The sequence below is a fragment of the Solanum verrucosum genome, unplaced genomic scaffold (genome assembly GCF_900185275.1).
Source record: "Solanum verrucosum unplaced genomic scaffold, falcon-dt-bn FXZP01000007.1, whole genome shotgun sequence".
NCBI classification, from domain to species: domain Eukaryota; kingdom Viridiplantae; phylum Streptophyta; class Magnoliopsida; order Solanales; family Solanaceae; genus Solanum; species Solanum verrucosum.
Genome location: NW_026020177.1, coordinates 5,100,226 through 5,123,922, shown reverse-complemented (window position 1 = coordinate 5,123,922; position 23,697 = coordinate 5,100,226). Strand labels below are relative to the sequence as shown.

General features: G+C 32.7%; 1 pseudogene; it reads left to right on the top strand.

Annotated features, from left to right (window-relative positions):
• The window catches only part of LOC125829130 (uncharacterized), a 99,639-nt pseudogene extending 76,304 nt beyond the window's left edge, over nt 1–23,335 (top strand).
• Nucleotides 23,336–23,697: the final 362 nt, after the last annotated feature.

The window sequence follows — 23,697 nt, the reverse complement described above, 5'->3', positions numbered from 1 at the left end:
TTTTACAACTTTCCATATATATTGTATCTTTTACTATTGCTTTATCCTTGAGTATCATGAGTTGAGTTTTTTGGAGTTGAGTATCTTATCCCTAAGTATTTCTGAGTCGTGTAAGTTTGAGTAGTTTTGAGTATTCCTTGAGTTGAGTAATTTTGAGAAGAGGTAAGTATGTTTCCCTTTTTATCAAGTTTGAAGCTTATGTTATGCTCTAGAGTTCCCCTTACATGCTCGTACATTCCACGTACTGAGATACAAACACAGGTATTCAGGGTCATCAACAGGAGCTTCGTTGATACCACATGGAGTTCGAGTTAGCTTTGGTGAGCCTCCTTGTCTCCGGAAGATTTCATTTACTTTTCAGTTATATCAGTTGTTAGGATGTCGTGGGTCTTGTCCCGATTTCCATCTTTGTCAGTTAGAGGCTTCATAGATAGATAGTAGAGTTTGAGAAGTTCGTTTCATTTATCTTATTAAATGTATTAAAGACTTGAGTTGCCTATTGTTCGCTAGTTGAATATTCTATTTTTATTCAGAGTTATTCATTTGAGTTAAAGATTTGTAAGATTGATGAATTTTATTCAGTTTTTAAGCTTTGTATTCTTGAGTTAGTCTTCCGCTTGTAGTCAGCCAGAATGAGGGTTCGCTTGGGGACCAACAATGGTTCTCGAGTGCCGGTCACATCCAGGGTGTAGGCTTGGGTCATGACATAAAGACTAAAAAGTAATTATGTCTATTTTACTCAAAGTATGAGGACTCAACAGTAAAGCTGTAAAATTCATATTGGGAGTTGAACTAAGCGTGATCTAGATGCGGAACACCTAAACCTACATCAAAAAATGATGTAGCACAAAATTATGTGTTGGTACTTTGAATGTAATGAGCATGCATGAAATAGAGATGCTAAGCTGAACTATATATAAATACGCCGAACAAACAAATAAATTGTACTAAAGTATAACTAAAAATTAAGTTGGATGCAATGCCAAAGTACTAATCATGAAGATAACTCGTTGAATTGCATAGTGATGTAAATGTTGAAAACATGGTTAATACAATAAGAGTCTGACTGTGGGAGATCCTATTAACCGACATAAACCACATGAGCTAACAGTAGAGTTCGATGTATACGCCTCATTGAGAGGACCCAATATAGCTTGCCAAGGGTATAGAGGCATGACTCTTTTGTGATTATTAAAACTGATACCTAATAGAGGGGACTTGTAAACCTATGCGGGCACGTAGTTCTAGGACTTAAGGGTACGTTGAACCCTAGTCTAACTTGGTACACTGTCTACTCCCAACTGAATATGAAAAGCTAAAATGCACTAAAATACGGAGTAGCTGAAAGTACTGATATGCTAACTCAGAATTCAACATATATATACTGAAGATATGGCATTCGAATTTTGAAATATGATTTTCTGTCTGATTTGCCTAGCAAGTATAATTCTTGAAGTATCATAAATTTACACAAGGTAGGGTTCTGAGTTCTATGCATGGAACTACACTAATTCACAAAGAAATAGGTTATTTATATCATGGAAACTATAATAGATAAAATTACAACAAATCTTCAAAATGTAGAAACCCTAGGTAACAGTTTATGAGAAATCAAAGAATTGACTAAATTCTAGGGATCTAACGGATGAAAGGAACCCACTAGTTAAATCCCATATACCTGGTGATGAAAACTATGAAGAAATCCTTTGTATATTGGGGTTAAACTTGAAGAAAATCTCTGCTTGTTCTTGGGAGAAATTGCCTCATTTTTCTAACCATTTCTTTCTAAGATAGATGATTTTAGGAAAATGAGGGTTCTAGTTTGTTTCTGACTAGATTATTAGGCTAAGATCGAGTAAACCAACGTAGTTTAGGCATCAAACGACATAGTTCAAATGCCTATCTCATAGGGGAAAAGACCAAAATGACCCTGACTTAAAAGCTGACGAACCTCTTTCACGGGCCCATTCACGGACCGTATGAAGCACCACTGGCCATATGGGCAATCGTGGTTCCTTACAAAAGTTGGGGTGGTACTGGTCATTTTTCACGGTCCACTTAATGGCCCGTGTGGGGTTCCATCGGCCGTCTAGTGGTCCATGGTTCCTCACAGGTCAATGGGTGGTTCTGGTTTGTTTTCACTGCCAACGTGATGGCCCATGTGGATTTCCAAAACCCGTGTAGGGGTTCTTGGTCCTCCACCTTGTTGCTGGCTGTGAGCCACAATGAGGGTGATGAGTCGTGGTCCGATTATTGGTCTATGAGCCCCTCTGTGGTTCACATTTTTCCTCTTTTTGGGTATTAGTTAGATTTCTTAGGTGTTACAATATCTCCCTCTTGGGATCATTCATCCTCAAATGAAGACAACAAGTAGAGTATAGAGGGAATGAGCTGTAGTCCCTACCACTGAGCACTAGAAACATATTTCTAACTTAACTGAGTTCCATGAACATGCAAAAATGCTGAAATGCAGGGATAACTGAGAGAATAAGTTACTGAGACCGAATTACATAAGAGTAAATTGACAGATTGGATAAGAACTATTACCTTAATCTGAAACTTAATCGGAAGGAATGAGGTGACGATAGTTGGCCATCATGGATGCTTCTATTTCCCAAGTAGCTCCCTCTGTGGACTGACTCCTCCATAAAACCTTTAGAGAAGAGACTTCCTTATTTCTAAAACTACGAACCAGATGTCCAATAATTTCAACTGGAACCTCTTCATATATGAGACTATCCTTCACAACAACACTCTCTAAAGGTACTATTGATGCCGGATCACCCACACACTTCTTCAACAAGGAAATTTGAAAGACTAGGTGAACCGTTGCTAATTTTGTTGGCAACTCTAACTCATAAGCCACATTACCAACCCTTTTCATGATTCTGTAAGGACCTACATACCTGGGACTGGGCTTCCCTTTCTTACCAAATCTCATCACCTATCTTCATGGGTGACACTTTCAGGAAAACCAATCATTGATTTCAAACTCTAAGTCCCTTCTCCTTATATATGCATAGAACTTCTAACGACTGTAAGTTGTATTTAGTCTATCTCTGATGAGATGAACTTTCTCCATAGCCTCATGATCCGAATCTGGCCTTATCAAGGTTGCTTCTCCTACTTTGAACAAACAAACAGGGGACCTATATCTACTCCCATACAAAGCCTCATAATGGCCCATCTGAATACTGGAATGAAAGCTATTATTAAAGGTGAATTCTATGAGAGGTAGGTAATCATCCCAACTATCATTGAAATCGATAACGCAAACTCTCGACATGTCCTCTAAGGTCTGACTGGTATGCTCTTCCCGACCATCCATCAGCGAATGAAATGTTGTATTGAGATTTACATGAATACCAAGACCTTTTTGAAACAACTTCCAGAAATGATAGGTAAATTGAGGACCCCCTATTTAAGATGATAGAAAATGGAACCCCATGCAACCTTAGTACCTCACTGATTTAAAGTCTGGTGAAATCCTCAACTGAATTTGTAGTCTTGACAACCAAGAAGTGAGTTGACTTAATGACTTTGTCTACTATCTCACAAATGGAGTCATATTTCTGCGAGTACGAGGTGAACCCATAACGAAATCCAAGTTTATCACTTCCCACTTCTATGTAGGAATGTTAATATCTTGAGTTACACCTCCTGGTTTTTGATGTTCTACTTTAACCTGTTGATAATTAGGACACTTAGCCATAAAATCTGTGATGTCTCTCTTCATGTTGTTCCATTAAAACACTTCTCAATAGATTACGGTACATCTTGTTCATTAATTCCATAAAAGTTGTATGACCATTTGTTAGTCCTGAAGACATAACTACAAATTCATATTGACCATATCGAGTCCTGAAGGTTTTCTTTGGGATTTCACTATCTCTAACTCTGAGTTAATGATAGCCGAATCTGAGGTCTATCTTAGAAAATAAACTAGCACCCTGAAGTTGGTCGAACAAGTCATCAATTCTAGGGATGAGATACTTATTCTTGATTGTGACTTTGTTCAAATGACAATAGTAAATGCACATTCTGAGAGAATCGTCTTTCCTTTTCACGAACAACACTAGAGCACCCCATGGACAGATAATGGGTCTGGTGAAGACCTTATATAAAATGTCTTTAAACTATTCTTTCAATTCCTTTAGCTTAGCTGGATCCATTCTGTAAGGAGGAATCGAAATAGGCTGGGTATATGGAAGGAGATCTATTCTGAAGTTGATTACCCTTTCGGGAGGGACTCCGGAAAGATCTTCTGGAAACACTTCTGGAAACTCATTTACGACTACGACTGACTCATGAGTTGGGGTTTTGGAGTATTAATCCTTAACCCGAATAATATTATAGATATACCTATTAGAAATCATTTTCTTGACATTAAGGTAATAGATAAATCGACCTACATGAAATTATTTACTACCCTTCCACTCTAAGACTAGCTCATTTGGAAACAAAAATTAAATAATTATAGTTCTACATTTGACTGAGGCATAACAGGAATGTAACCAATCTATGCCTAGAATGATATCGAAATCTACCATTTCTTACTCTACAAGGTCTGCTGAGGTGACTTTCTGGGAAACTATGACAGTATAATTTTTCTATACCCGTCTAGTTATAACTGGGTCACCAACTGGACGAGAGACTGAGAAGGATTCTGAGAGAATTTTTGGACTGACACCAAAGTTTACTTTTATATAAGGAGTTACAAATGAAGTGTAGCCCTTGGATCTAACAGTGTATAAAATTCTAAATGGAAGACTTGCAACGTACCAGTGACTACATTAGGAGAACCTTCTTGGTCCTCGCGAGCTTGAAGAGCATACAACGTGTTCTGACACTGACCACCATATGTACCAGACGTAGCACTTTACTGACTGGGGCAACCCGCTGGAGTTACTGAAGTTGTAGACTGAGCCATGTTACCTCCTTGTCCTTGACTTGAAGAAGGGTAATCCTTCAACCTATAACAAGACTAACCACACCCAAATCACCCCTCTCTGCCGGCAAGATGCTCTTTTGGATGATTCTTACCACACTTTGGAAAAGTTGGGAAAGTTTGGTTACCTGAAGCACTCCCTTGTGACTTAGAGCCTGATGCTCTCCCTTTCTGATCCTGTTTAAACCTGGGGGATCGAGCGCTAGCTTATGAAGGTGCTGGGGTTGTAGACCTCTGTTGAAACTTTGAGTTATTTCCACCACCCGACCTCTGTTGAGAGTATTCATAGTTACCCTTCCTAGCCTTTTTGGTATCCTTGGCCATTTCCCTAAGCTTATCTCCCTCAACCTGCCGAGCATGTATCATTAGTCAGGAGATATTCATATATCCAAATAACATGGCATTTATTCACTTAGTCTTCACCAGACCGGATACTTCAAACAAGAACTTGCTCATTTGTGCTCTTAAATCGGCAACCATATGTGGAGCATAGCTGGAGAGCTGGGTGAAGTTCAGCCTGTATTATTGGACTGACATTGAACCCTACTTCAAGTTTATGAATTCATAGGACTTAGCCTCCCTGAATCCTCTCGGGAAGAACCTGTCCAGAAAAGCTCCAGCAAAGTAGTCCTATGTCACAAGAGCTGCATTTGCACCCCTGTTGTCTTTCCACTATATGAACCAGATATGAGCCACATCCTTAAGATGGTAGGATGGCAACTCCATCCTATCAGTACCTGTGACTTACATTACCTAAAGAATCTTTTTGACCTCATCAATGAAGTTATATGGTTCCTCACCTACCTTCGACCCTAGAAACTCAGGAGGATTCATAAGCACAAAGTCTCGAACTCTGGCTGCAGCTGATCAACCACTGGGGTATGCAGGAACTGGGTCTGCTTATTGTTCTAGTTGGCTATGGTCTGAGCTAAAAGCTGGATCACATTCTGGAATTCTGCAATTGTAACCTCATTGTTCAGGACTGGAGGAACCGTGTTAACATTTCATGTGTTAGCTCTGCGAGGAGACATGATCTGAAATGCATAACAACGGATTAGAAAGGAGAAGTTGAATCACACTTTATACACGATAGGAATAACAAAAGAAGAGAAATTTTCTTAGAACACCTAGTAACCTCTCCATCATAGGTATGGTGTGCAACATACCCATGAAAGAAGTTGTGCTTAGTGCGGCTCTCAGACACCCTAAGAATGTTGAACCTGATTCTCTCATACGAAGTTTTTCATGCCTCAAGGCTACCCCTGAGACGTAACACGGGACCTATGATCATGAGTGACCCCAAGCTAACCTTGAGTTTGACATATAATAAGCATACTAAAAAAATAACTAAGTAAATCATATACTATGCGAAAGCTAAAAACAATGGATATTTTGAATGGGGAAAATCCAACTAGTCTGAATTTATATGATATCACAAGAGTTTGGCATTGAATGAAACAACACTTAACAACTCGAGTTGAATCTACTACTATTGTATGAAAAGCCTCTAGCTCAATTGAGTTGATGAGACATGCCCCTAGCTAACTCTAACAAGACTGAAAACTGAAATAAAGACTGAAAAGTAGAGAATGTCTATTGTCCTCGAAGTATGAGGACTCACCACTAAAGGTGTTGAATTCAGACCAGGAGTCGAACTAAGAGTGATATGGATGTTGAAAGCCTGAACCTACATATGGTGAATGCAATAAGAGTCTGTATACTACACTGTATACTGATGTAAATGCTAAAAATATGATGAATGCAATAAGAGTCTGACTATGGGAGGTCCAATTAACCAACATAAACCATGTGAGCTAAATGTGGAGTTTGATGTATACGCCCCGTCAAGAGGACCCAATATACCTTGCCAGAGGTATAGAGGGATGACTGTGGCGTGATCACTAAAACGGATGCCCAACAGAGGGGACTTATAAACCTACGCAGGCACGTAGTTTTGGGACTTAAGAGTACTTGAACCCTAGTCCAACTCAGTATTAAGTCTACTCCCAGCTGAATATGAAAAGCTAAAATGCACTGAAATAATGAGTAGCTCAAAGTACTAATATGCTAACTGAGAATGAAACATATATATATTGAAGATATGTCATTCAAATTTTGAGGAAATATTTTGTCTGATTTTCCTTGCAAGTATGATAAATTTACATAAGCTAGGGTTCTGAGTTCTATGCATGTAACAATACTAATTCACCAAGAAACATTTTATTTAGATAATGGAAACTATAACAGCTAAAATCAAAACAAATCTTCAAAATCTGGAAACCCTAGGTCTGAAAAGTTTATGAGAAATCGAAGAACTAACTGAATTATAGGGACATAATAAGTCAAAGAAACCCAATAGTGAAATCCAACATACCTGCTGATGAAAACTACGGAGTCAACCTTTGGATTTCGGGGCTGAAATTAAAGAAAACATATGCTTGTTCTTGGTAGAAACTGTCGCCTCTTTCTAACATTTTCATTCAAAGTTAGATAATTTTAGGAAAATGAGGGTTCTAGGTTATTTCTAACTAGATTATTAGGCTTAAAATGAGTAAAAAGACTTAGTTTAGGGATAAAATGACGTAGTTTAATTGCCCAACTCATAGGGCAAAAGACCAAAATGACCCTGACTTAAAAGCTGACAGTCCTCTTTCACGGGCCTATTCACGGACTGTGTGAAGCACCACGGGCCGTATGGGAAACCGTGGTTCCTCACAGAAGTTAGGGTAGTACTGGGTCATTTTTCACGGGCCACTTAACGACCCGTGTGGGGTTCCACGGACCGTCTAGTGGTCTGTGGTTCCTCACAGGGCCTTGGGTGGTTTTTGTTTGTTTTCAATGCCAACCTGACGACACGTATGGAGTTCCATGGCCCTTGAAGGGGTTCGTGGTCCTCCACCTTGTTGTTGGGTGTGAGTCACAATGAGGGTGACGGGTCTTGGTCCTACTCACGATATATACCCCCCTCTGTGGTCCACCATTTTTCTCTTGTTCAGTCTTAGTTACATTTCTAAGGTGTTATAGTTTATTTAAGTTTATTATGATTTTTTCATTATATTATGGTGCTAGACTTGTATTCTTTATTTACTTCCGCTTTTTATCATTATCTTTGGGTTTTAGGATGTCTTGCCTTGGTGGGATAAAAAGAATGCCATGAAACACATTTTTTGGTTCGTGACAATGTTTCCAACTATGTATGTATGCATATCGACTATTTCATAGTATCATTTTTGCAATTCATGGTAGGGAGACATATGAAATGACATCATGTAGGTAATCTCATGTAATGAACTTGTGATTTTCAAGTTGCCTTGTTCATTATGCTTTGTGATTGTTGATGAATGTTTGTGATTACTGATTGGCTTGGGTACCACGCTGGTACACTAAAAATGAATGACTCGGGTACCACACTAGTAAATTAACTATGTATGCTCGGGTACCATGTCGGCACACTAACAACCAGGGTTTGGGTTCCGTGAGAGTTCCATGTAAGTGATTTTTAGTTCCTTGACAGGACCCGATTTTTGCATTGTGATCATGTGGGACATGTAATTATGCATTATTTGACCCAAGTGTTGTTGTTTCATGACATATGACTCAGAGTCTATGTGGTTGATAATGGTTGTTATGCTATACATTGTTCTATGCTACTATATTGTAGTGACCATTTACATTCATATCTTGGTCTGGCCATGTGATCCTACTAGTACTCTATGGTTTGTGTACTGGTACTGCATATGCTTTTTTTTTCATGTTGAGTACAGGACATCTTTCGGCAATTATTTTGAGACCTCTGTGGAGAGACTTCTAATTTCGAGTCAGAGGGTGAGCTCCATCTTTCAGGCTACCATGGATTCTTCTACATCTTCTTGTCCATTTATTCAGGCATAGAATTATAGGTTTTAGTTGATGTTCAATTTCGGGGTTGCATCTCAAGTTTAACTATTTAGAGTTTTGGTATGATGACTTTGAGTTCTTGGGGTAATTTCCGTGTCACAATTGTTTTAATTATCTAATTGAGTTTATGAGGATTCAATTCTCTAGTAACTTAATGGTTTTATTTATTTTTATGCTAAGACTTGGTTTTATTTGTATAGTGTTGGTTGGTTCGGGTTAGTATTTGGTTCTCCCATCAGGTTGATTAGTGTTGGTGCCACTCACGACGGTCTTAGTCGTGACAATATCATCCTCGTTAGGATGATATGATTTCATTTCAAAATAATTAAGAAAATAAAATGATATTTATCTAAAATTAAACAGCTACATTTAATATTTTGGTAATAAAATTTAATTTAGGTGTTATCATACATGAGACGAGGATAAGAAATTAATACGACATGGTATGCCAACTAAGAAATCTGTTGAGAGAAATGATTTTTTTCTTTTTTGGACATAAAGTTACAGTTGGATGACTTTATAGGAAAAACAATTAAAAATAATTTTAGTGAAATATTTTCCATATTTGAATGACTATTTAGGAGATTATCTCAAACACACACAAAAACCATTCAAAAAGAAGATTACATTAATTTGCCTTTAATTCTACCAACCAAAAAAGTGTTCAAAAGAAAGAAAAAAAAAGTAAAGACACTAAGTATATATATAGCTAGTTTCTTTTTACTCTCACTTTGCCTTCTCTGCCTTTTGTGTTCATTCTATCAGAACAAGATTCTTAATCCAGTTAAACGGCTACAAAAAAGTTTGAGGTTTAGACTTATGCCTTGTTAATTTCATTGATCTATCTGAATATATATATATATATATATATATATATATATATATATATATATATCTTTTCTTATCAAATTATCAAGGATGTTTTTCTTTTTTTCTTTTTCTTTGATGCTATTAATATTCTCTTACTATTTTATGGATGCAAATTCTAGTACATCTAGGGAGAAAGAGAGGAGATCGATCATTTTGAGTTTGACCAAATTTAAAAAGAAATAATTATTGATATGGTGGGAATAAATTTAACTTGTTATATAGAGCTAAAGGTAGCAGCCACTTTTAACAGTTTTCTTGGACTGAGAAGTTTTTTAAATTGATTTTCTCCAAATTTCTTAATTTGTTTTAAAAGAAATTTAAATTTGAGATGAATTTTTTGATCACTAATCCAATGAATCTTGAGAGATGCATGATCACAATAGATCTAAATTTGATTTTATTTGATGGATCTAAGCTTTTCATATTTTTTCCCTCTTTTTACCTAACCATATATTTTTATTTCAAGAATGCAATTCTAATAAAGGAGATTTATTATCTTAGGTTTGACCATTAAAATAGAAATAATTATTGTTATGGGTGAAAATTAATTTAAATTGTGATAGATCTAGAGGTTGTGGGTGCCTTAAATTTTTTTCTCAAAAACAGGGACTTTAAAAGTTGATTTTTTCCAAAATTTGTAAATTTTTCCGAAAGAAAGTTTGATTAAGACTAATTCTTTTTTATCACACATCCAATGTACTTTATAAATTGTTTGAGATGCATGACCACAACAATAATTATTCTTGTTACGGAATATATAAATTGATAGACAAACATCTTTTACTTTGACTTTTTTTGTGTAGGTATTCTAGCACTTTGATTAAGTTCTTAAGATATTACTTGACACATAAATATAATATACTAGCAAGCTAGAAGTTTTCATCTTTTTTAAAAACCTTTTCTATTACTTCACAAAATATCTCCATCTTACAAACGATCTTTCTACGTGTTTTTTTATTTTCTACTAGAATATGGATAACCAGCACAAAGTTTGTGGTGATGAAGATGCAATGTTAATGGATGATTTAGAGGTAAGCTTTTGAAAAACATCTCTACTTATAAGGTGCTTAATCTTTTTCCTTATAAGCCATATACAATATCTTTTGATAGATACTTGAACAACTTTTTTATGATAATTGTGTTACGAAAGAAAAAGAATGCTCTTCTCTAGAGCTAAAACAATTTAATCATTTCACAACAACAACATATAAATACTCATACAAATAAAAATAAGTTAAATATTTGATGTTAGATTTTATTGTTGATTGTAGTGATTGATAGTGATGGTTGTTGTGTTGATGGTAATAGTTGATAATTGTGAACAATGATGATGATGATTAATAAAGATGGAGTATGGTGTTAGTAGTGAATTGATTGAATTAATTAACTATAATATTTTCAGAAGCCTTTGAATAGACATGTTAATGATATGAAACTTTGTTATAGATCTAATCATTTATATCTATCCAGAGCCAACAAATTGTTGCATCATAACAAGATTTACTTAATAATTAAGGTTCAAACCTAAAAACATAGAGATTTAATAGTTAATATATGAAGGTTTAAAATTAAATCTTTATTAATGCAAACATATGAGACATAAATACTACTTAATACTTACTAGTAGATATCACCCATATACATATTTTTCTCTGTTGTGTATTATAACAAAAAATGATAAGTCCTCATAGAAAATCTTCTTCCTTATAATATTTAATACCTCTATTTTCCATAGTCTCAACCTATGGCATGACCAAACTATTTCAAATGATCTTTTCATATTTTAACTTTTCTAAAAAATGCATACATGTTTTTAGATAGAGAGGATAATTATATTAATAATAACTAGATAGAGTCATTTCACAAATCGCTGCAATGAATAACATAGTAATTTTCCAATTTGAAAAATTTATCACTAGCGCTCACTAGTCAGATGGATCTAAGTTTTCCATGATTTTCCTTCTTTATCTAGTCATTTCTTTTCTTTTTTTCCAATTTAAGGATGTAATTTGTAGTAAATCTAGGTAAGAATAGAGGAGATCAATACTCTTAGATTTGGCCAAACTACAGGAGAAATAGTTGTTACTATGGTGAGGATTAATTTAATATGTGATAGAGTTTGCAGTAAGTTTTAACAATTTCATTAAAAATAGAAGCTTTCAAAATTAATTTAACCCAAAAACATTTAACTTTTTTTTGAAAGAAAATTGAATTTAGGATGATTTTTTTGTCACACATTCAATGATTTTAGTGAAACTTAAGAGATGTAAGACCACAACCATCATTGATCTTGTTACATAATGTATACTATTGATGAATACACCTTTTTTTTCTTAGGCTTTTTTTTTTTTTGGTATTGTATCAGTTTGATTAAGTTCTTAAAATATTACATAAAACGTAGTAAGTGAGTAGTTCACATATTTTTTTAAAAACCTTCTCCATCACTTCATACAAGTTTTTAATTTACAAAAGTTTTAACTAACTTTTTCATATTTGCAACTTGGATATGGATAAGCAGTACAAAGTTGGTGATGAAGATGCAACATTGATGGAAGTTCCCATATCTTTACTTGAACCTCAAGAATCAAAAGCTGATGTTGTTGAGGTAAGCTTTAGAAATCCAATTACAAGGTGTTAGTTTTCGTCCTTTTAAGATATGCATAAAAATCTTTTGATGGACTCTTGAATTATTTTTTAATGTTATTCTGTTATGAAAGAAAGAAAAATGTTCTTCTCTAGATGTAAAATGTATGGATTGTATAACAACATGAACATTTAAATGTTTCGTATAAATAAATATAAGTCTAAATTCTAATCCCCAGTTTTACGATTTTTTAGTGAAAAAATGATAGGTCTTTCAAGATAACTTTCATCCATATAATATTATTCAGCATTATAAAATTAAGGAAAAATTATGCAAAATGACAAACATCTAAAGTATATTCTATAATATAGTTACAGCTTCAACTATTTTTAATCCATGGTTACAGTTTCACGAAACTTTGCTATTCTGTTTCCCAATTATATAAATTTAGAATTTGTATATTTCAGTCTCTGATTGTAAAAATTCATAATTTGTATAGTTTATCTTTTGATTGTATAAATTGAGAATTTGTGTATGCTTACCCTAGCTATTTGTATACGGCTTAAAACAATTCATAATACATTATCATATTTGTATATTGACAAGCATAATATACAAACGGAATTCGGAAAAATTTCAAAATATATAAATTTTAAATTTATATATACTTACCCTATTTGTATATTCGCAAGTGAAATATACAAACGGTCAACCGAAATATAGAAACTGCAGTCTCCATAAAAAACAAAACTATAGCTATGTAGCACAATTACTGAAATTATAGCTATAGAACCTTACTATGTCTATTATCTTTTCTATTTCTAAATTTTTCTCTAAAATTAATTGCTATACTTTATAAGGAGAATTTTATTTTTAGAGAGAAAATTTTCAAGCATCAACATAAATAAATAATTTTATTAATTTTCTTTTTTAATGTTAGTTGTCTAATGGAAGAAAGATAAGGATTTTCTTTCTAAAGATAAAACATCGGAATCGTCTAACAACAACAACATTTAACTCTTCATTAATTCCAAACAAGTTGAAAATGATTATATGAATTTTCATTTCTCCATTTAAGCTAAATTAATCATTTCATAGTCATACCAATAAAAATAAGAATAAAAAAATGTTTAATGCATACAAATAATAGTAATAATTAGGGTAGTAGTAGTATGGGAATTTCTCTAACAAGTCTAAGGCCTCTTATTTGTTTTAAGATTATATACAAGATATCTAAATTTGAATGTATATTTGACTGATAAGAGGTGCATTAACAATCTCTTAATAAACTACTTAATATTAAGATGATGTATTAAAATCTGAATACTAAATAATAGGGCTACTTATTATTGAACATATAATATGTAAAATATTTCGTTATTTAAAATTTAATAAATACAAAGTTTTGAAAAAATGGCTAAAATGACACTAATCTATGACCAAATTTGTATTAACATACTTATACTTTATGGAAGACCTAGTACCCACTTGAATATTTTTTAAATGAATCTTTTTCACATAAATGCCAAACCTCGATTGTGGAAGAAAATAAAGCTTCATGAGATTACATTCAAAAGTCAGTTAGTTTCTTTAAGGAAAAATTGAAGGCTAAATGAAGGGATCTCCATTTTTACTTTTTCTAGAATGTGTAAATGAGTGATAATGACCAAACCCCTTTGTTTTTACCTTTTGATCAACATATGTTTACAAACGAAATATTTTTTTTCTTATATTTTATTTATCCCACTCAATAAATGTCAAATAAGCACTTTGAAAAAAAAAATTATGGGGTCATAGGACCGCCATAAAGTCTGAGTGTGTTAGAGCAAATTTAGTCATAGTAAATGTGTCATTTTACCTTAAATGTAAGAAAACTAAAATTAATCTAATACTACATCAATAAAATATTTTTAAAAAGTTATATGATGGTTGAGGGTTGTGATGGCTAGCTGCATTGGTGGTGTATGTCAATTGAGGATGATGTATTGACTAATGCTGGTGTTGTGGATAGTAGCTATTGATAGTGATGGTGGTAGAAGTTGATTGTAGTATCTTGTTGGTGAGTGATAATTGGATAATAGTGATAACTAATGATTATGGTGATAGATGATGGTGGTTGACAATATAGAATTATGACTAGTGATGATAATTGCCAGTACGGTTCAATGATTTTTATTCTAATGATGGTCATTGTAAATAATAATTGTAAATAGTAGTTGTTGGTGTTGTTAGCTGATTGCAATGATTTAGTATGGTGGTTTTTAAGAATGGGAGTTGTGGGTAGTTTATTGTGGTAGTTGATAGTAGTGATAACTAATGATTGTGGTGATAGATGGTGGCTTACAATATATAGTTGTGACTTATGATGGTGATTGCTGATAAGGTTCAATGATTTTTGTTCTACTCATGGTTGGTATCAATAATAACTGTAAATAGTAGGTGTTGGTGGTGTTAGCTGATTATAATGATTTGATATGGTGGTCATTAAGAATGGTAGTTGTGGGTAATTTATTGTGGTTGTTGATAATTGTGAAAAATGATCATGGTGAATAAATGAAATTGGTGAATTGTTATCTTTTAAGAAATCTTTGAATAGATATGTTAATTATATTAGACAATGTTATAAATCTTAGTCATTCCTACCCATCAAATGAGTGTATCGTTAAAAAATGTACTTGATGGTTAAGGTGTGACAGATTAGATTCCAACATAAAATGATACACACTAAATGATTGAGACTTGATTGATTAATATTAAATCTTAATGAATCATATATCATATATAAGAGAGAACCCTAGTCCCGCCTACGTGGTTGTACCCAAGACAAACACATGGCACACTATGAAAGTCAAACTTATGTTTATTATAGGGGCGAATGTAAGGAAAGCAGAGGCATCCAAAGGATTTTAGAAGAGTATAGTCAGGTGATCTGTGGAATGCAAGTTCAAATGGAGATTTGTTGTTGTTCGAGGGGGAAGGGAGACGATTATAAGATATACGGCTGCATCAAATGCGAATTGCTAGTAACGGGAAGGAGAAGAACTATGAGCTAAGAGGCTAAAGCCCGTTTCAACTATATGACGATGTTTGCGTTCAACTTTGCCTTGTTGTTCATATGTGTGCGGACAAGAAACTTGGTGAGAGATACCGGATTGAGAGAGGATGGGAGATAGAGCACGAAATTCACTACCCCAATCTGATTGGATTGACTTAATCTAAGTGTTGAAGTGATTTTCCACAAGCAACTTGAATTGGAGGGAAATGGAAGCAACTTCCAATTTCAACTTCATTGGAAATCCCTAGATAAAGTTGGAAAACTTATCAACAAAGACAAGAAAATATTTTGACCTTCAGAAGATAAATGAGGAGCAGGACCCCAAACATTGACAAATAAGAGTTGTAAAATAGATGAACTTTTATTAATTGAAATTGGAAGATGTAACTTTTGTGACTTGCCGAGTTGACAAGCACTACAAATATTATTAAAATTGAAACTAGAACAAGGTAAACTATGCTTTCGTAAGACTTGATGGAGCACTCATTTGTGGGGATGGCCTAGGTGAAGATGCCAACATGCAGATGATGTCCTGGCTGAGAGGAAAGCTGATGGTGACTTGGAGGATGATTTCGAGTAGGATGGTTGGAGATTGAGTGAGAAGAGTCCATCATCACTCCGACCTAAAAGAAGAGTTGTCCTGGATGCTCGATCCTTAACAAGAAAATGAGGGGGATGAAATTCAAAAAACACGTCATTATCTCGAGAAAATATTTGAACAGAGAGTAGAAGTTTTGTGATTCAAGGGACATGAAGAATATTATTAAGCGCAGTTGATTTAAAAAGGATGAGAAAATAGGGAATTACCAGTGTGATGAATGGGAAGCCCTTGTCCATTTCCAATGTGAACTTGATCCATTCCTTTATAATCCTCAACATGATGCAAGTTAGAAAGATCGGGGGTGATGTGATGTGTTGCGCCGCTGCCCGGATACCAATTCTGATGAGTGATAGGCGGTGACTATTGAGACAAATATGTTGAGGCGGTCGGGTTGATTATGTGATTGTATCGCTGGAAACAATTTGGTGTGAGATGGTTCACACCATTACATATTTGACATCGTGAGCGAGATTCAAGTGAGGGCCATGGATTTCCAGTAGATAAGCCTCCTCGATATCCTTGTCTTCCACCACGATTACCGCCTCGGCCCCTATTATTACGGCCGCGTCCTCTATAATTATTATGGTTTTATTGACACTCATTTTGAGAGGACCACTGCTGAAATTTACAAAGGGATTTCCAGCCGAGTCTGGCATAGGCGAGGGTGACATTGAGAGTGACGATAAGGCCTTACCATGAATAAATTCATGGCTCAATAGAAGACTGCAATTCACCAAAAGTAACGGGTTCTTGACGAGCCAAAAGAGTGGTTATGATGTCTTTTAATTCACACTGGAGACCTTTAAAAATATAAATATTCTGATCAGGGAGACAAATCGGACGGCGAACAACATCTCGTTTTAAGTATTGAAGTTGCATATGAAGGTTTAGGATTCTGGTGTTTGATGGAGACAAGAAAGCAGCTGCAAGAGCATTCCAAACAACCTTTGATGTGGATAGTCCAATCATTATTGGAATCGTTTCTTCAAAGTTAGACGAGATGATGAGACTCATAATTAACTGATCTTGGTTGATCCATCAAAGATATTCTGGATTAACAACACCTTGCTCGCCATCTTTTCCTGCAATATGAGGTGTTGGGCAGACAGTACTGCCATCTATATAGCCAAAAAAATCTTGTCCTCGAAGAAACTGAGAGATTTGTGTTTTCCAGAAAAAGTAGTAATACAAATTGTATCTAACTAGGAGACCTAACTACACTAAATAGCTATCCCTTGTCCCTAGGATTACTAGGTAGATTAGGAATCGTAGTCAAAGCAGGAGACGAGCTACATGTTCCAATAAGATGAAACTATTTATCACATAACCAATGAATTTAGTAATCTTAATAGATGCATGACCACAACCATCATTGATCTTCTTACAAAGTGCATAAGATTGATGAACATTCATTGTTTTATTTTATATTTTGGGTATTCTATCACTTAGATTATGTTCTTAAAATGTTACTTGATACATACACACAAATTAGTAGCAAGTTAGCAATTTTTATTACTTTTAGAAAACCTTCTCCATTATTTTACACAAATTTTTGTTTTACTAAATATCTAACTAAATTTTTCATATTTTCTTCTAGAATATGGATAACCAACATAAAGCTGGTGATGAAAAGGATGCAATATTAATTGAAGTTCCAATATATTTTATCACACATGATGAATCAAAAGACGATGTTTTAGAGGTAAGATTTTTAAAAGTTTCTCCAATTATAAAGTTTTTAGTTTATTTTCTTTCAAGTCAAGTACAAAAATATTTTGATGGATTCTTGAATAACTTTTAATGTTAATTGTGTGATGAAATAAAGAACAATATTCTTCTCTATATCTAAAACATATGGCTTGTATCACAACAACATCATTTAAATATGTCATACATCTAACAATAAGTTAAATATATACTCTTTCCGTTTAATTTTATGTGATGTAGTTTCACTAGACACAAATATGGAAAGGCTTTGATATGTATGTTCCAAAATCATCCTTAAAAATATGAAGTTTTAAATATAAGAGTACCTTTATGAATATTTTGTCAAATAAGGGAAACCAAGATAGTAAAAGGTAAATAGTCTAATTAAACATTTGTAAAATAAGGACATATGTTATCTTTTTTAAACTGATTAAAAAAAAGTGTCATATAAATTGTGATTAATAATATTTTAAATAATACTTTTAAAGGTTATTTTCTAAGTCTAAATTGTATTCTCCAATTGTGCCTTTTCTTAGTTAAGTCATGTAAAAATGATAGCTTTTTCAAGATAATTTTAATCCATATAACATTATTTATTGTTGTGAGAATATCGTGGATTAACTAGCACACAATCACAAACAAAGAATAGAGAAGACAAAATAATACAAGGATTTAACGAGGTTCGGCTAGGCCTAATCCTCTAAGAAGAAAGCAAAGGGGTTTTCCACTATGAAAGAAAAGAAGAAGTGTTTTCCTTACAATCCTCTCAAGCCTTTAGGACTACATTGTGTCGTGTACCATGCTTTATAATCCCCAACTATATCTCTATATAAAATTCTAATTGTCCCAAACCTATAAGAAAAAGGTTCTCCAAATCCTAGAAGGACAATATATTTCTTTTCCAAATCTATTTGGACGAAAGGTCTTCTAAACCAATATGGATTATGAGTTTCCTAAAATATACAAAGGAAAAATTCAAAACACAATTAACAATTATTATAGAATTAACGTCTATGATGCATGAAGAAAGTTTTTATTTTTGAGAGTGAATTTTTTTTCAAGTATTAAAAATATATAAATATATTATTTTTTTTAAATTCAAACCATACATGACTTAGAAAATTACTATGGTATGACCTCGGTACAAAACTCGTGAGGTTATGAAGGAAATCAAACATCTACCCTTGATTAAACTCACCACATACGAAGTCTTTTGAACCCTTTATAACCATATAATAAATATTAGATTAATAAACAACCATGTGAGATGAAATGAAAATATGAAATCAAGTTCAAACTTTGTTTCTACATGCAATTTGAATTTTTAAATTGTATTTTTGGCTCATAAATATAAAACCCCCGTAAGTTATGAAAACTATCAAAAGTACCTCAATTCTTTATTTTTACAATCATACCAAATAAGCAAAAGTTCATGACAAAAGAACAATACACTATAAAAAAGTTATTCTAAAAAAATATAATATTTATTGATCAAACTTTAATTTTGTTCAATGAAAAGGTAACATTAATAATGAGTTGTAGTAGACTTTAATTTTGTTCAAGTACTCTTTAATAAAATTGACCATGGTCAATAGAATTAGTAACTATATCATGATGTTCACATTTTGTAATTATTTCATTAGTCCTTTGGTATTCTCGCAAAAAATTATGTAGTTATATCATTATTTTTTATATATAAAACATAAATTTGTGGGTCAATATTTGTATTTGAAAAATGTGAAATCATGATATGAAATTCTCAAATCAATCTTTTTGGAGAATTTGAGATTTCATCTCATAATTTAAAATCACAAGATGAAATCACTTATCCAGATGCTTATTTTCATCTAATGATTTAAAATTACAAAAGGAAATTGCATGTCTAAACGCCTACTAACAAAACATGGTAAATTTTGATGAAAGTTGAACTAACTTTGAATTAACATAGAGCACTTGACTTACTATTATTACTCCCCTCAAACTATGTTATAGATAAATATATTAAAATATAAATTAGTTAGTGTCCATTGAAACTATAATTTCTTTACAAGAACAGAAAGTAAAATTTTCTTTTTATGTGAAGATGCTAGAAAAGTTACTAAGAAGTTTGAGATTCTCAAGAAAATCATTGCACTTGTTATTGAATTCATAAGACTTATGGAAAAACATCTATTTCTTTATCTTTTGTGATATTCTAGAACTTTTATTAATTTCATATTTTCTACTAGAAAATGGATAAGCACTACAAAGCTGATCGTAGAGATGCAATAATGGCTATTCCCGCACCACAAACTTGTGTCTCATTGGTAAGCTTTGAATTTTTTTCTCTATTGTTTAACATACTTATTATAAGGTGTTTAGTTTTTTTCAATTAAGACATGTACACAAATCTTTTGTTCTATTCGGTAATAACTTTTTTATTTCATATGTTCTACTAGAAAATGGATATGCACCTCAAAGTTGATCGTATAGATGCAATAATGGTAGTTCCTATATCTTCTATTGCACCACAAACTGGTGTCTCATTGGTAAGCTTTGAAAAATCCTTTACTGTTTAACATACTTATTATAATGTATTTAGTTTTTTTTTTCTATTAAGACATATATACAAATCTTTTGATCTGTTCGATAATAACTTTTTAAATCTTAGTTATCTTATGGAAGAATGATAAAAAAAATCTCAAGCTAAAAAATCTAAGTCGCATAACAACAACAACAACAACATTTAACTGTATCTCAATCCAAAAAAATAAAATTGGCTATGTGAATTCTTATTTCTCTATTTAAACTAAACTAATCGGGCTATAGTGACATAAATAATAATAAAAGTAAAATAGTAATTTTAATACATATAGATAATAGTAGTAGTAGTATTAGAAGTTCTCTTGCAAGTTTAACGCCTCATTTCAATTTTATGATTATATATAAGATGTCAAAATCTGAATGTGTACCTGAATGATAAGTTGTGCATGAATCTTTGAATAAACATTTTTGTATTAAGATGATGTAATAAGATTTGAATGCTAAAATATAAGACGGCTTATGATTGTACATCTCTCAATTTAACAATTTCCTTAGAAATGGAATCTTTTTAAATTAGTTTTCACCAAAAATATTAATTTAGATAGAATAAAATTCTAATTTAGGATGAAACTTTTCATCTCACATCCAATTATTTAGTGAATCTTAAGAGATGCATAACCACAACCATCATTGATCTTGTTACAAAATACATAACATTCATAGTCAAATATCTATACATATATATAATTTGTGTGCGCGTGCATATGTGTGTGCGCGCGCCTGCGTGTGTGTAAATTCCTAGCAAGCGAGTAATTTTGATCTTTTTTTTGAAAGTCTTCTCAATTACTCCACACAATTTTTCATTTTACAAAATATCTAATTATTTTTTTCATACTTTCGACTAGAATATGGATAAGCAGTATCGAGATGATGGTGATGAGGATGCAACATTAATGGATGTTCCGATATCTTTTATTGCACTGGAAAAAGCAAACGCTGATTTTTTGCAGGTTCGCTTTGGAAAATTTCCTCCAATGATAAAGTTGTTTTTTTTGTTCCTTTTAATACATATACGAAAATCTTTTGATGAATACCTAAACAAAATTTCAATGCTAATTGTTTTTTGAAAACAAGAATAATGTTCTTCTCTAAAGTTAAAAGATATGATCTGTATCACAACAATATTTAAATATGTCATGTCAATACTAATAGTAATAAACAACAAGAAACCTAGTGTAATCCGACAAAATGGGTTATGAGAAGAATAAAGTGTACACAAACCTTATCATTACCGTTGAGGTAGAGTTGTTGTTTCTGATAAACCCTTAGCTCAACAAAAATAGTCCAAAGAAGTGTGTGTGTGTGTGTCTATATATATATATATAATTTGTGTGCGTGTGTGTGTGTGTAAATTCCTAGCAAGCGAGCGATTTTGATTTTTTTTGAAAGTCTTCTCAATTACTCCACACAATTTTTCATTTTGAAAAATATCTAATTATTTTTTTATACTTTCGACTAGAATATGGATAAGCAGTACCGAGTTGATGGTGATGAGGATGCAACATTAATGGACGTTCTGATATCTTTTATTGCACTGGAAAAAGCAAACATTGATGTTTTGCAGGTTCGCTTTGGAAAATTTCCTCCAATTATAAGTTGTTTGTTTTTGTTCCTTTTAATACATATACAAAAATCTTTTGATGAATACCTAAACAAAATTTTAATGTTAATTGTTTATTGAAAACAAGAAAAATGTTCTTCTCTAAAGTTAAAAGATATGATCTGTATCACAACAATATTTAAATATGTCATGTCAATAATAATAATAATAATAATAATAATAAACAAACTTAGTGTAATCCGACGAAATGGGGTATGAGAAGAATAAAATGTACACAAACCTTATCATTACCTTTGAGGTAGAGTTGTTGTTTCTGATAAACCCTTAGCTCAACAAAAAAATAATCCAAAGAAGTGGGTATATATATATATATATATATATATAATACTTATAAAGGTCATCTAGTAAGCGAATTCTAGAGTTTCAATCAAAATTAACTGTACAAATACGTCGGAAACAATTTTAGGCCTGACATAGCCTTCTAGATAGAAGTAGAAGAAACACACTTCATCGTATTGTGTTGATCTTTTAGAATATAAAATATTGATGCTCCAATATCTTGTGTACCACTTGATGAGAAAATGTTGATACTCCCCACTTTGTCTAGATAATTACCTTCTGAGAATAGATATTGGATAAATTTGAATTCCACAAATATTATTTTGGTTGCAGAATGAGATTGTACCAAAAAATATGCATTACATGCATACACATACATTTGAACAAAGAAGGCAAAATTGGATCATCAATAATATTTCTCGTCCAGGTGGCTTAATAATAGATTATGTAAGTTTCCTTTTGAATAATCTGCATGTTTCCCTGTCAACAAAATCGATTATGTATATTTTTTTTTTATGAGATTGTGAAAAAATAAGCATTTAATAATTATTGATAAACAGGTCTACCTTCATTTGGAGACAAACAAAAAGTTTCGATCTTTGATAGAAGTGTATAAATTTGTTGTATATGGGGAAGTTCCTGAAATAACAAAGAAATCAAGAGAAAATGAAGCAACATCGCAGGTTAGCTCAAAAACATTACATTAGAATACATAATGAGATTAACTCTTTTATACATTATCATCAATGATTTAATTTGCAGGTGACACCGAGAGGTAAACCACATGTGCGCGGTAAAAAGTTGATCACAAATTGTGTAGTTGGAACATGTACTAAATCTTATAATGGGGTATACATTAAAAATCGGGGAGAAACTAACTACTTATCTGAACGTGACATCCCTTCCAACATTGGTAAGCTAGTTACTATATATATTGATATTATTGTTGTTGTTTCACGTTCATTATCTTTGCCTTGGTTGATTTTTATAATTTTGTAATTTTTTTATGGCCAGAAAAAAAGAGAAAAAGAGGAAATGAAGATTTATATGGGCATCAACAAGTGAACTTGGGAGATGATGCAACACGTGTCAACTTAGAAAATGCTACATTAATTACTCCAATGCAGTCTTTTCTTTACCTTTGGGATTTTGAGCTCATACCCGAGGCACACAATGAAAATCTTTCCTAGAAAAATTGTTATTGTATTAGTTATTCAACTGAATATTTTTGAAAGTTATCTTTCTTAGGTTATTTATGAAAACTATTGAATTCTAACTTTGTATTGTAATGTGCATTATATTTAAAGTTTACCATTTTAAGACTAACAATTTGGTTTCGAAAAACTTATAGTACTCTTTTTGTCCTAATATTGTTGTTCATATTAGCAAGATAAAAAATAATAAAATTTGTTGAAATGTTGATTGAACTTCTTCCTCCTCCTCTTCCTCCTCTTCCTCTTCTTCCTCTTCTTCTTTAATAACACATTATCAGCGTACCATGATTTTTGATAATACTAATATGATAGAGGGCTTCAGAAAACCATTATACTTT